The sequence below is a fragment of the Neovison vison genome, chromosome 1 (assembly GCF_020171115.1).
Source record: "Neovison vison isolate M4711 chromosome 1, ASM_NN_V1, whole genome shotgun sequence".
NCBI lineage: Eukaryota > Metazoa > Chordata > Mammalia > Carnivora > Mustelidae > Neogale > Neogale vison.
In genome coordinates this window covers 98,352,540-98,366,667 of record NC_058091.1, presented here as the reverse complement: position 1 = coordinate 98,366,667, position 14,128 = coordinate 98,352,540, and positions in this window count along the sequence as shown.

Genomic DNA, 14,128 nt, shown 5'->3' with positions numbered 1-14,128 from the left:
AGTTAACTCTTCCATCACCTCACACTGTTACCTGTGTGTGTGTGTGTGCGTGTGCATTCATGTGTGTATAGGGAGAACATTTACGGTCCACTTACAGCAAATTTCAAGAATACAATATAGTACTGATAACTATAGTCACCATGCTACACATTAAATTCCCAGGACTTATTCATCTTATAAATAACTTTGTACCCTTTGACTAATCACCACCCCCACTGCCATTTCTCTGCCCCCAACCCCCAGTGTCTGGCAACTACTATTCTATGCTCTCTTTCTATGAGATAGTTATTTTAATATTAATGGTGCTTGGGGGTTCCATGGAGAATTAAGGGAAATGGTGTAAACAGAACTCAGTTTCTCTGGAAATTCTTTACTGCTCCATGCTCCTGGCTGTAGTATATTACAAAGTGAACATTTATTGGCCACTGTGCTTGTCACCAGAGATACAGAGAAAAGTAAGAAATGCATATGGAAGGACCACAGTGTTGCAACTGGCCATCCATAGAGTCCCTAGTCATTGGAGCCATGCAATCCCTTTCCATCTGCCTCATTCCGACTTCTGGGACCTTTAGGGTCACTGGTTGTCTTTCATCAATATCTTATGCCTCTTGGGGGCACAGGAGCTTCCAGAATCTGGTCTTCATGCCACTCAGGAGAAAACTCAGAGGTTCTCTCGTCCCTCACTTGCTTCTATATGGCACAGCACATTTTCCCCTTAATGCTACCTTTGGCTCAGAATACCTCTGCATTGCCAGTACTTTCCAGGTCTGAGGGAGGAAGTGGGACATAAATCCTCACTCGCCCCTGAAACTTGTCTTGAGGATAGGCAGGGGGTTGAAGTCTGACTCCCATTTTTAACTCTAGTGTGGGTAATTTTTTTCTAGTCTAGGTGAAAGGGGGAATGGAGGAGCTGGTTAGGCTGATTCTTCATCTCTTGATGAACAATTCTTTTGCTTATGGTATAAATACTGATATTTAAATGTTCAGGCTCTTGAAATCTAGAAAACATTTTAAAAAAAGATTTTATTTATTTATTTGACAGACAGAGATCACAAGTAGGCAGAGAGGCAGGCAGAGAAAGGAGGAAGCGGGCTCCCTGCTGAGTGGAGAGCCTGATGCGAGGCTCCATCCCAGGACCCTGAGATCATGACCTGAGCCGAAGACAGAGGCTTTAACCCACTGAACCACCCAGGCACCCCTAGAAAACATTTTCTGTTGTAGCTATCAGCTTCATAAGTTTGGTATGAATCTCACAAGTCCATTTTGGTGCTCAGATTTGTGCAACGAATTCTCTCTCTGTTGATGTCACCAGTAATTGCCCTATCCTGAGGATAGACAGTACATTAAAAAAGCCTCTGTGTCAGTGGTAGGAGAAGTATAAAGAGGAAGGAAATTGTAGAGGGAAAAATTACACCTCCAAGGGTATCGAGACATTACCTTGTCACACATGTACAGATATTAACTCAAAACAATGTACTAAATACTATGATCATGGTATGAAATGTTAAGATGTCACAGAGAACGATCGCTATCTAGGAGATTTCAGAAAGGAAAAGACTTATGCTGAGATGAACACCCGTTGGTCTAGTGGAAAATGGGAGAAGGGCTTCCATACCACAGGGAACAGTATAAGCAAACACAGAGACACAAAAAACCCTGGCATGTTAGGGGAGCAGCAAGTAGTTCCACGTGCCTGGGATAGTGTGGACACGGTGGGGAACATGTAATAAATATTTCTTGAAAGAATGATTGAATGAATGATCGTGGCAGTAGGCAAAGAACAGTAGGCAAATAGCCCACTTATGAATGTTTTTGGGTGCTTAATTGCAGATATGATAAGAGCAGAGCTGTGTCTTACCATTTTGGCAGTAGGGAATGAAAGGGATCAGAAAGCTGAGGCCAGTTAGAAGACCAGAGACATGAGTTTCTCTCCTATGGTGGGTTCACACTGTTAGAGCTGGATGGGCCCCTGCTGATCACCTGGTGGAACTTTCACATTTGTAGATGAGGCCCGGAGGAATTAGGTGACTTGCTCAAGGTCACCTGAAGTAGTTAGTGGCAGAAAGGGGCTCAATAACTCCAAGTTCGTGACTCTTCATGTTGGGTTTGCAGCACTAGATAATGTTTCCAGTAGATCCCCATATCTATCATTTCTCTGTGCAGCCTAGGACCAGGTACAGAAGTACCTGTACATTCCATACCTCCAACTACGTTGCACATGGTGCCCTCTGGGGTCTGGGGCCTGAATTACAGCATGCTCTGAGGGCTGGCTGTCATTCAGGAAATTGCACATTGTCTCCAGCTCACAAGGTGGCACACAGCACCCATGGGTAAATGGCTCCCTTAAGGGGGAGTCTGTCTTTGGCTGGCACTGGAGACAGTGCTGAGATGGAATGAGCAGCCTGTCTTCTTCATTGCTGAGTCTGGCTTCTTGGGACTAGAGGTCCTTTGTTTTGAATGCAGGGGAAAGAGTCCATGTTGAGTGGTCCAGATGTGCTGCATTGCCATCAGAATGTGTAGAGAGACAAACTTCTCTTTCCACTGGAACTTGAAAGCATAGTCTTTTGATATCTAGTTCTTATATATGATAGCTTGGCTGAGGGGAAATACATATTCTTTCTCTTTGTCTTTCCTTTCCTCTCCTTCTCTCCCTCCCCTACTCCCACATCCAGATAAAAATCACCTATGGTTTTAATGCTCCCTGGGAGAAATTTCACTTGTAATTTACAGTGAGAAAAATGGTTACAAAATTGGTTTGTTTTTCTTTCTTTCTTTTTTCCTTTCTAATAGAAGAAGTGGTAGGAAAAAATGCATTTAATACTTACATAGCTTTTGGCTTTGAATCCTGGTTCCACCATTTTTTAGTTATATGAATTTAGGCAACTTTGTCCTTCTGAGACTCAGCTTCTTCATATGTTAAATGGGGAATAATATCTATTTTAAAGAGTAGAGTGTAAAGTAGTTGAAATAAAGAAAGAACATTAAAGACTTAATACAGTACCCAGAAAATGCTAGGTACATAGTACCTGGTATTCCTTATCCCAGGAAGTACAGAATTTATGTTTCCCGTTTGCTTGGCCCTGAGAAACTCACAGCCAACTTCTCTGCTTAAATACCACAGCTATATTATTCCTCAGGGTTACTAAGTTTATGCTTTCCATTTAATCTCTATATACACACATATGTAATTTAAGGTGGTTTAAACAAAAGATCTATACATTGTTAATATTATTAAATAGATCTTTTGTTCAATCCACATTAAATTAATTTGACAGGAATAGAGGGAGCTATAGATTTGAGACATTAAAAATGAAAATTCCCCATTAGCCCCAAGGGTTTATTATAGTCTATTTCCCTGATATAAATTGGAAGAAAAGGATTTTTTGGTCCAATGAGTTCCAGGAGTTGTACATGTTCAGCTGGATTTCCCTCAGGAAGTCAAGGAAGTCAAGAATTAAGTCAGGAATTCAAGAATTAAGAATTATTACATTTATTTCATATGTCACTGGAAGTTCTCAGGATTAATCTTGATTTACAAAAAACACTGGAGACCCACTGCTCATTCTCTTGCCAGAAATATATATCTATTTACTAGTACCAGATGCACAACTGTGGTCTTGTGATTTTATAATAGGGACTATGTGAAGTGTTTAAAAACTGTGATGTACTGGGGTGCGTGGGTGGCTCAGTAGGTTAAACATTGGATTCTTGATTTCTGACTCATGATCTCATGGTTCTGAGTTCAAGGCCTACATGGGGCTCCACGCTGGTCAGGGAGCCTGTTTAAGAGTCTCTCTCTCTCTCTGTCTGTCTGGAGGGGAGGAGCAAGATGGTGGAGGAGCAGGAGATCTAAATTTCGTCTGGTCCCAGGAGTTCATCTAGATAGTTATCAAATCATTCTGAACACTTACAAACTCAACAGGAGATCAAAGAGAAGAAGAGCAGCAATTCTAGGAACAGAAAAGCAACCACTTTCTGGATGGTAGGATGTGTGGAGAAGTGAATCAGAGGATATATATGGGAAGAGAGACCTCAGTGAGGAGGGGCTGACTCCTGGTAAGTGGTGGAGCAGCTGAGCACAAAATCAGAACTTCTAGAAGTCTGTTCCATTGAGGGACATCACTCCAGAGGCTAAGCGGGGGGTGGAGCCCTCGTGGAGACTGTATGGTCTCAGAAGCCACAGGATAACAGAAAGACCAGGGGTGTCTGAGCGTGGCAGAGTTCCCATGGATCAGAGCGGGGAATGCAGCTGCAGAGACGGAGCCAAGGAGTGAGCTCTCAGGTCAGGGTTACCTTAAACTGTGATCCAAGGCACAGTCAGACTACTGCTCATTGAGCAGGGACCTCACAAACAGAGGATCCAGGGACACCCCCTCCTTCCTTCCATGGGAGGAGTGGCATGGGAGCATGCTGCAGGAATCTGCTGGGTTTGAAGACTCCAAACAGACAGAAACACTCAGTCTCAGGCTGGGTGAGCTCGGAGCGTGGCTGGAGACCAGGGAGACAGGAGGGATTGACTGCTTTTCTCTGAGGGTACACTGAGGAGTGGGTGTGAGCTCTCAGCTCCTCCAGGGTGGAGATTGGGAGGCCGCTATTTTCATTATCCTCCTCCAGAGCTCTACAGAAAGCATTCAGGGAACAAAAGCTCCCAAGAGTGAACTCCAGATTTCTTAGCCCAGCCCCTGGCAAGTGTGGCACAACTCTGCCTCAGGGAAAGACAATTGAGAATCACTGCAACTTGCCCCTCCCCCAGAAGATCAGCAAGAACATCCAGCCAAGACCCACTTTACTGATCAATGAGAACTGCAAAACACCTGTGCTAGAGAATATAGCACACAGAATTCATGGCTTTCCTCCCATGATTCTTTAGTCCTTTAAAGCTAAATTTTTTAAAATTTTCATTATTTTTTCTTCTTTTTTTTTTTTGAAATTTTCTTCTTTCCTATTTTAACCAACATCTTATCTTCTCAATACCTTTTAAAAAATCTTTAAAAATTTTCATTTTTATAGTCATATTCTATCCTTTTATTGTATTTAACCTTTATTTTGTATACATATAAGTTTTTCTTTCTTTAAAATTTTGGGATGCAAAAAAAAATTTGGGGATGCAGTTCCTTCTTTTTCTTTTTTTAAAATATTTTATTTTCTTGAGAGAGTGAGTGAGAGAGAGCATGAGAGGGGAGAGGTTTAGGGGGAGAAGCAGACTCCCCACTGAGCAGGGAGTCTGATGCGGGACTTGATCCCAGGTCTCTAGGATTCATGACCTGAGCTGAAGGTAGTCACTTAATCAACTGAGCCACCCAGGTGTCTGGGATACAGTTTCTTCTAACAGAACAAAATATACCCTAAATCCAGCAAATGGCTTTGTTCTAGGCTCCAGCATGATCACATTCTCTCCTTTTCTTTTTCTTACTTTTTTTTTACACTTTTTCTTTCTTTTTTTAACCAACTTCTTATCAATTCCTTTTTAAAAATCTTTTAAAATTTTTATCTGTATAGTCATATTACATCCCTTCATCATGCTTACCCTTATTTTTGTATATATGTAAGTTTTTCTTTCTTTAAAATTTTGGGAGGCAGATTCTTCTAACAGACCAAAATACACACCAAATTAAGTGTGTGACTCTGTTCTATTTGCCAACCTAATCATATATATATATATATATATATATATATATATATATATATATATATTTCCCCTTTCCTCTCCCCCCAGTTTTAGGTCTCTTCTGATTTGGTTAGTGTATATATTTTTTGGGTCGTTGTTACCCTATTAGCATTCTTTTCTCTCATTCATCTATTCTTCTCTAGACAAAATGACAAGGTGGCAAAACTCACCTCAAAGAAAAAGATAAAAGGTAGTACTGACAGTTAGGGATCTAATCAATATGGACCTTAGTAAGATGTCAGACCTAGAGTTCAGAATGACAATTATAAAGATGCTAGTTGGGCTTGAAAAAAGACATAGAAGATACTAGAGAATCCCTTTCTAGAGAAATAAAAGAACTAAAATCTAACCAAGTCAAAATCGAAAAGGTTATTAATGAGGTGTGATAAAAAAATGGAGGCTCTAACTGCTAGAATAAATGAGGCAGAATAGAGAATTAGTGATATAGAAGACCAAATGATGGAGAATAAAAAAGCTGAGAAAAAGAGAGATGAACAACTACTGGATCATGTGGGGAGAATTCGAGAGATAAGTGATAACATAAGACAAAACAATATAGAATAATAGGGATCCCAGAAGAAGAACAAGGGGGGGGGAAAGAAGGTATATTGGAGCAAAATATAGCAGAGAACTTCCCTAATTTGGGGAAGGAAGCAGGAATAAAAAACCAGGGGGCACATATATCAATAAAATATCAATAAAAACAGATCAACACCCCATTATCTAACAGTAAAACTTACAAGTCTCAGAGACAAAGAGAAAATCCTGGAAGCAGCTCAGGAGAAGAGGTCTATAACCTACAATGATAGAAATATTATATTGGCTGCAGACCTATCCACAGAGACCTGGCAGGCCAGAAAGAACAGGCATGATATATTCAGAGCTCTAAATGAGAAAAAAATATGCATCCAAGAATACCGTATCTAGCTAGACTGTCATTGAAAATAGAAGGAGAAATGAAAAGCTTCCAGGACAAACAAAAGTGAGAAGAATTTAAGAACACCAAACTAGCCCTACAGGAAATATTGATAGGGTCCTCTAAGCAAAGAGAGAGCCTAAAAGTAACATAGACCAGAAAGGAACAGAGATAATATACAGTAACAGTCACCTTATGGGCAACCCAATGGCACTAAATTCATCTCTTTAAATAGTTACCCTGAATATAAATGGGCTAAATGCCCCAATCAAAAGACACAGGGTATCAGAATGGGTAAAAAAGCAAGACCCATTGATATGCTATCTGCAAGAGATTCAATTTAGGCCCAAAGACACCTCCAGATTTAAAGTAAGGGGGTAGAAAAAATTTACCACGCTAATGGACATCAAAAGAAAACTGGGGTGGCAATCCTTATATCAAACAAATAAGATTTTAAGCCAAAGACTATAATAAGAGATGAGGAAGGATGCTATATCATACTTAAAGGGTCTATCCAAGAAGAAGATCGAACAATTTAAAATATCTATGCCCCTAACATGGGAATAGTCAATTATATAAACCAATCAATAACAAAATCAAAGAAACACATCGACAATAATACAATAGTAGTAGGGGACTTTAACACCCCCCTCACTGAAATGGAAAGATCATCTAAGCAAAAGATCAACAAGGAAATAAAGGCACTGTGAACCAGGTGGACACACAGATATATTTGGAACATTCCATTACAAAGAAACAGAATACACATTCTTCTCTAGTACACATGGAACATTCTCCAGAATAGATGACATCCTGGGTCACAAATCAGGTCTCAACTGGTGGCAAAAGATTGGGATCATTCCCTGCATATTTTCAGACCACAATTCTTTGAAACTGGAAATCAACCACAAGAGGAAAGTTGAAGAGAACTCAAATATATGGAGGCTAAAGAGCATCCTACTGAAGAATGAATGGGTCAACCAGGAAATTAAAGAATTAATGAAATTCATGGAAATAAATGAAAATGAAAACACAACAGTTCAAAATCTGAGGGATGCAGCAAAGGCAGTCCTAATAGGAAAGTATATAGCAATACAAGCCTTTTTCAAGAAGCAAGAAAGGTCTCAAATACAAAACCTAACCCCACCTCTAAAGAAGCTGAAGAAAGACCAGCAAAGAAAGCCTAAACCCAGCAGGAGAAGAGCAATGATAAATATCAGAGTAGAAATCAATGAAACGGAACCAAAAGAACAGTAGAACAGATCAATGAAGCTAGGGGTTTGTTCTTTGAAAGAATTAACAAGATTGATAAACTCCTGGCCAGACTTACCAAAAAGAAAAGAGAAAGGACCTGAATAAATAAAATGAATGAAAGGAGCGATCACAACCAACAAAGAAATACAAACAATTATAAGAACATATTATGAGCAACTATACACCAGCAAATTAGACAATCTGGAAGAAATGGATGTATTCCTGGAGGCTTATATACTACCAAAACTGAACCAGAAAGATATAGAAAACCTGAACAGACCCATAACCAGTAAGGAAATTGAGCAGTCTTCAAAAATCTCCCAAAAAACAAGAGCCCAGAACCAGATGGGTTCCCAAGGGAAATTCTACCAAACATTTAAATTAATACCTATTCTCCTGAAGCTGTTCCAAAAAATGGAAATGGAAGGAAAACTTCCAAACTCATTTTATGAGGCCAGCATTACCTTGATCCCCAAACCAGAAAAAGAACCCATCGAAAAGGAGAGTTATAGACCAATATCCTCGATGAACACCGATGCGAAAGTTCTCATCAAAATACTAGTTAATAGGATCCAACAGTACATTAAAAGGGTTATTCACCATGACCAAGTGGGATTTATTCCTGGGCTGCAAGGTTGTTCGACATCCACAAGTCAATCAATGTGATAAAATATATAATAAAAGAAAGAACAAGAACCATATGATACTCTCAATAGATACAGAAAAAGCATTTGACAAAGTACAGAATCATTTCTTGATCAAAACTCTTCAAAATGTAGGGATAGAGGGCACATAACTCAATATCATAAAAACCCTCTATGAAAAACCCACAGTAAATATCATCTCAATGGGGAAAAACTGAGAGCTTTCCCCCTAAGGTCAGGAACATGTCAGGGATGCCCACTGTCATCACTGCTATTCAACATAGTACATATTCAACATACAAGTCCTAGCCTCAGCAATCAGACAACAAAAAGAAATAAAATGCATCCAAATCAGCAAAGAAGGAGTCAAACTTTCACTCTTTGCAGATGATACAACACTTTATGTGGAAAACCTTAAAGACTCCACTCCAAAATTGCTAGAACTCATACAGGAATTCAGTAAAGTGTCAGGATTTAAAATCAATGCACAGAAATCAGTCGCATTTCTCTACACTAACAGCAAGACAGAAGAATGAGAAATTAAGGAGTCAATCCCATTTAATTGCACCCAAACCCATAAGATACTTGGGAATAAACCTAACCAAAGAGGAAAAGAATCTTACTCAGAAAACTGTAGAATACTCATAAAAAAAATTGAAAAGGACACAAAGAGAGCGCCAAATCCTAACCACTAGACCACCAGGGAATCCTAACCACTAGACCAAAAGAAATGGAAACATGTTTCTTGCTCATGGATAGGAAGAGCAAATATTGTGAAAATGGGAAAAAATGTTCCATGTTCATGGATAAGAAGAACAGATATTGTGAAAATGTCTATGCTACCTACAGCAATCTACACATTTAAAGCAATCCCTATCAAAATACCATCAAGTATTTTTCAAAGAAATGGAACAAATAATCCTAAAATTTATATAGAACCAAAAAAGACCTCGAATAGCCAGAGGAATATTGAAAAAGAAAGCCAAAGTTGGTGGCATCACAATTCCAGACTTCAAGCTCTATTCCAAAGCTCTCATCAAGACAGTATGGTACTGGCACAGAAACAGACACATAGGTCAATGGAATAGAAGATAGAGCCCAGAAATGGACCCTCAGATCTATGGTCAACTAATTTTCAACAAGGCAGGAAAGAATGTCCAATGGATAAAAGACACTCTCTTCAAGAATGGTGTTGAAAAAATTGGACAGCCACATGCAGAAGAATGAAACTGGGCTATTTCTTTACATCACATACAAAAATAGACTCAAAATGGATGAAAGACCTCAATGTGAGATAGGAATCCATCAAAATCTTGAGGAGAACACAGGCAACAACCTCTTCAACCTCAGCCAATCAAGAAATGGGCAGAAGACATGAACAGACATTTCTGTATAGGAGACATCCAAGTGGCGACAGACACATGTAAAAGTGCTCAGCATCCCTCAGTATCAGTGAACTACAAATCAAAACCACAGTGAAATACCACTTCACACCAGTCAGAATGGCTAAAATTAACAAGTCAGGAAATGACAGATATTGGCAAGAATGCGGAGAAGGGGAAACCCTCCTACACTGTTGGGAATGCAAGATGGTGCAGCCACTCTGGAAAACAGTATGGAGGCTCCTCAAAAAATTGAAAATAGAGCTACCTTATGACCTATCAATCTCACTACTGTGTATTTATCCCAAAGATATAAATGTAGTGATCTGAAGGGGCAAGTGCACACCAATGTTTATAGTAGCAATGTCCACATTAGCCAAACTATGGAAAGAGCCTAGATGTCCATCAACAAATGCATGGATAAAGAAGATATGGGGGGTGTGTGTGTGTACACACACACACACACACACACACACACTGGAATATTATGCAGCAATCAAAAAATCAAAAATCTTGCCATTTGCATCGATGTGGATGGAACTAAGCAAAATAAGTCAACCACAGAAGATCATAGGGGAAGGGAGGTTTGAAAAATGAAACAAGATGAAACCAGAGAGGGAGACAAGCCATAAAAGACTCTTAATTTCAGGAAATAAACTGACGTTGCTGGAGGTGGGTTGGGGTGAGGGATAGTGTGGCTGTGTTATGGACATTGGGGAGGATATGTGCTATGGTGAGTGCTGTGAATTGTGTAAGACTGATGATTCAGACCTGTACCTCTGAAACAAATAGTACATTATATGTTAATAAAAAAAAATAGGGCACTGAGTGGCTCAATGAGTTAAGCCTCTGCCTTCGGCTCAGGTCAGGATCTCAGAGTCCTTGGATTGAGTCCCACATTGGGGTCTCTTCTCAGCAGGGAGTCTGCTTCCTGCTCCCTCTCTGCCTGCCTTTCTGCCTACTTGTGATCTCTCTCTCTTTGTCAAATAAATAAATGAAATCTTTGAAAAAATAAAATATGCAAAAAAAAAAAAAGATTCTCTCTCTTCCTCTGATCCTCCTGACCCTAAAAAAATTTTGAAAACTATGATGTATTTCTTTCTCACTAAGAGCACTTAGGGGGTGGTGATTTTGAGAATTGTACTCAGGAGTGAAAAGAACATATGTTGAAACTAAGATTAAATTTTTATTTTTATTTTTTTAAAAAAATTTATTTATTTATTTGACAGAGAGAGATCACAAGTAGGCAGAGAGGCAGGCAGAGAGAGAGAGAGAGGAAAGCAGGCTCTCCGCTCAGCAGAGAGCCCCGCCGATCCCAGGACCCTGGGATCATGACCTGAGCCGAAGGCAGTAGCTTAACCCACTGAACCACCCAGGAGCCCAAGATTAAATTTTTAAAAAGGATGACTCCAATTTGAGCATGAAGACATTCTTGCTTGCAAAATGGCAATCTCTTGACCACTCACAGCGTTCATGGGTCTCACCACTCTTCTAGTTGTGAGGGCTTTGCTGCAGCGGGAAAAAAAAAAAGGCAATCTCTTCTCTTAAAATGTACAAACATCATAGCAGTATCAGATATCAGAATAATGACTGAGCACAGATGCCAGGTGAAAATTCCAGTTCTGACACTTACTAGCTGCGCCGTTACTGGTGATCTCAGGCAAGACACCTAACCTCTCTGTGCCTCCCTATTCTCTACTGTAAAACGGGGATGAGAGCAGTACCCACTTCACAGGGCTGTTGAGAGGTTAGAAAAAGATAATATAGATATGGTGCTAAGACTGGGACCTGACATGGTACGTGTATTGTCAGGTATTTTATTAAAAAAGAGAAAAGTCATCCAGTATTCCAATTACATATTAATCTTTCTTTTGTTTCTATTCATTTGTTCATCTGCTTTATACAGCTGTAACCATAACATATATGCAATCTGCATTTGGTTATTTTTTACTTTAAATTACTTACTACACATTTTCTATGTTTCTATATAGTGTTCACAATAATTTTTAGTGGCTACATACTATTCTTTCAGATTGCTAAACCAGAATTTATTTAGTTATTCCTTTAAAAAATATTTATTTATTTACTTATTTGATAGAGAGAGAGAGCGAGCACACATGTAGGCAGAACTGCAGGCAGAGGGAGAGAGAGAAGATTCCCATTGAGCAGAGAGCCCCATGCAGGGCTAGATCACAGGACCTTGGAGTCATGACCTTAGCCGAAGGCAGTTTAACCCACTGAGCCACCCAGGCACCCCTAGTTATTCCTTTTCTAAAACAATAATTTCCACTTACAAAAATTTGATAATGTTTGTCACTTTTTTTTTGTTATGAACTATATAATGTGGACAGAAGGGTATATGTCTTTATATACATACAGTTGCCTTCTGTGTTAAAATTCTACGTGTGTGAGGAGGAGTCAAGATGGCGGAGAAGTAGCAGGCTGAGACTACTTCAGCTAGCAGGAGATCAGCTAGATAGCTTATCTAAAGAGTGCAAACACCTGCAAATCCATCGGCAGATCGAAGAGAAGAAGAACAGCAATTCTAGAAACCGAAAAACAACCACTTTCTGAAAGGTAGGACTGGCAGAGAAATGAATCCAAAGCGAGGGGAAGATAGACCCTGGGGGGAGGGGCCGGCTCCCGGCAAGCGGCGGAGCAACGGAGCACAAAATCAGGACTTTTAAAAGTCTGTTCCGCTGAGGGACATCGCTTCAGAGGCTAAACCGGGGCGAAGCCCATGCGGGTTCAGCGTGGCCTCAGGTCCCGCAAGGTCACAGAAGGATCGGGGGTGTCTGAGTGTCGCAGAGCTTGCGGGTATTGGAGCGAGAAAGCCGGCTGCAGAGACAGAGCCGACAGTAAGCTCGCAGTTTGGGGTTACCTTGAACCGGCCTCGGGCTCAGTGAGCTCGGAGCGCGGTCGGAGGTCAGGCAGATGGGAGTTACTGGGTGCTGTTCTCTGAGGGCGCACTGAAGAGTGGGGCCCCGGGCTCTCGGCTCCTCCGGGCCGGAGACCAGGAGGCCGCCATTTGTATTTCCGTCCTCTGGAACTCTACGGAAAGCGCTCAGGGAACAAAAGCTCCTGAAAGCAAACCCCATCGGATTACTCAGCCCGGCCCCTGGTAAGGGCGGTGCAGTTCCACCTGGGGCAGAGACACTTGAGAATCACTACACCAGGCCCCTCCCCCAGAAGATCGACAAGAAATCCAGCCAAGACCAAGTTCACCTACCAAGGAGTACAGTTTCAATACCAAGGAGAGCAGCAGAATTCCAGAGGAGGAGAAAGCAAAGCACAGAACTCATGGCTTTCTCCCTGTGATTTTTTAGTCGTGCAGTTAAAGTAATTTTTTTCTTTTTCATTTTTTTCTCTACTTTTGTTAAATTTTTTAATTAAAAAATTTTTTTTAACTTTTACCCTTTTCATTTTTAACGTTTTAAACTAGTTTATCTAATATATATATATATTTTCTTTTTCATACTTTTCTTTCTTCGTTTTCTTTTTTTAATTCCTTTTTTCCCCTTTCCTTTCTTTTTTTTTGAACCTCTTTTTATCCCCTTTCTCTCCCCTCACGATTTGGGATCTCTTCTGATTTGGTTAAAGCATATTTTCCTGGGGTTGTTGCCTCCCTTTTAGTATTTTACTTGCTCCTTCATATACTCTTATCTGGACAAAATGACAAGGCAGAAAAATACACCACACACAAAAAAAGAACAAGAGGCAGTACCGAAGGCTAGGGACCTAATCAATACAGACATTGGTAATATGTCAGATCTAGAATTCAGAATGACAATTCTCAAGGTTCTAGCCGGGCTTGAAAAAGGCATGGAAGATATTAGAGAAACCCTCTCGGGAGATATAAAAGCCCTTTCTGGAGAAATAAAAGAACTAAAATCTAACCAAGTTGAAATCAAAAAAGCTATTAATGAGGTGCAATAAAAAATGGAGGCTCTCACTGCTAGGATAAATGAGGCAGAAGAAAGAATTAGTGATATAGAAGACCAAATGACAGAGAATAAAGAAGCTGAGCAAAAGAGGGACAAACAGCTACTGGACCATGAGGGGAGAATTCGAGAGATAAATGACACCATAAGACAAAACAACATTAGAATAATTGGGATTCCAGAAGAAGAAGAAAGAGAGGGGAACAGAAGGTATACTGGAGAGAATTATTGGGGAGAATTTCCCCAATATGGCAAAGGGAACAAGCATCAAAATTCAGGAGGTTCAGAGAACGCCCCTCAAAATCAATAAGAATAGGCCCACG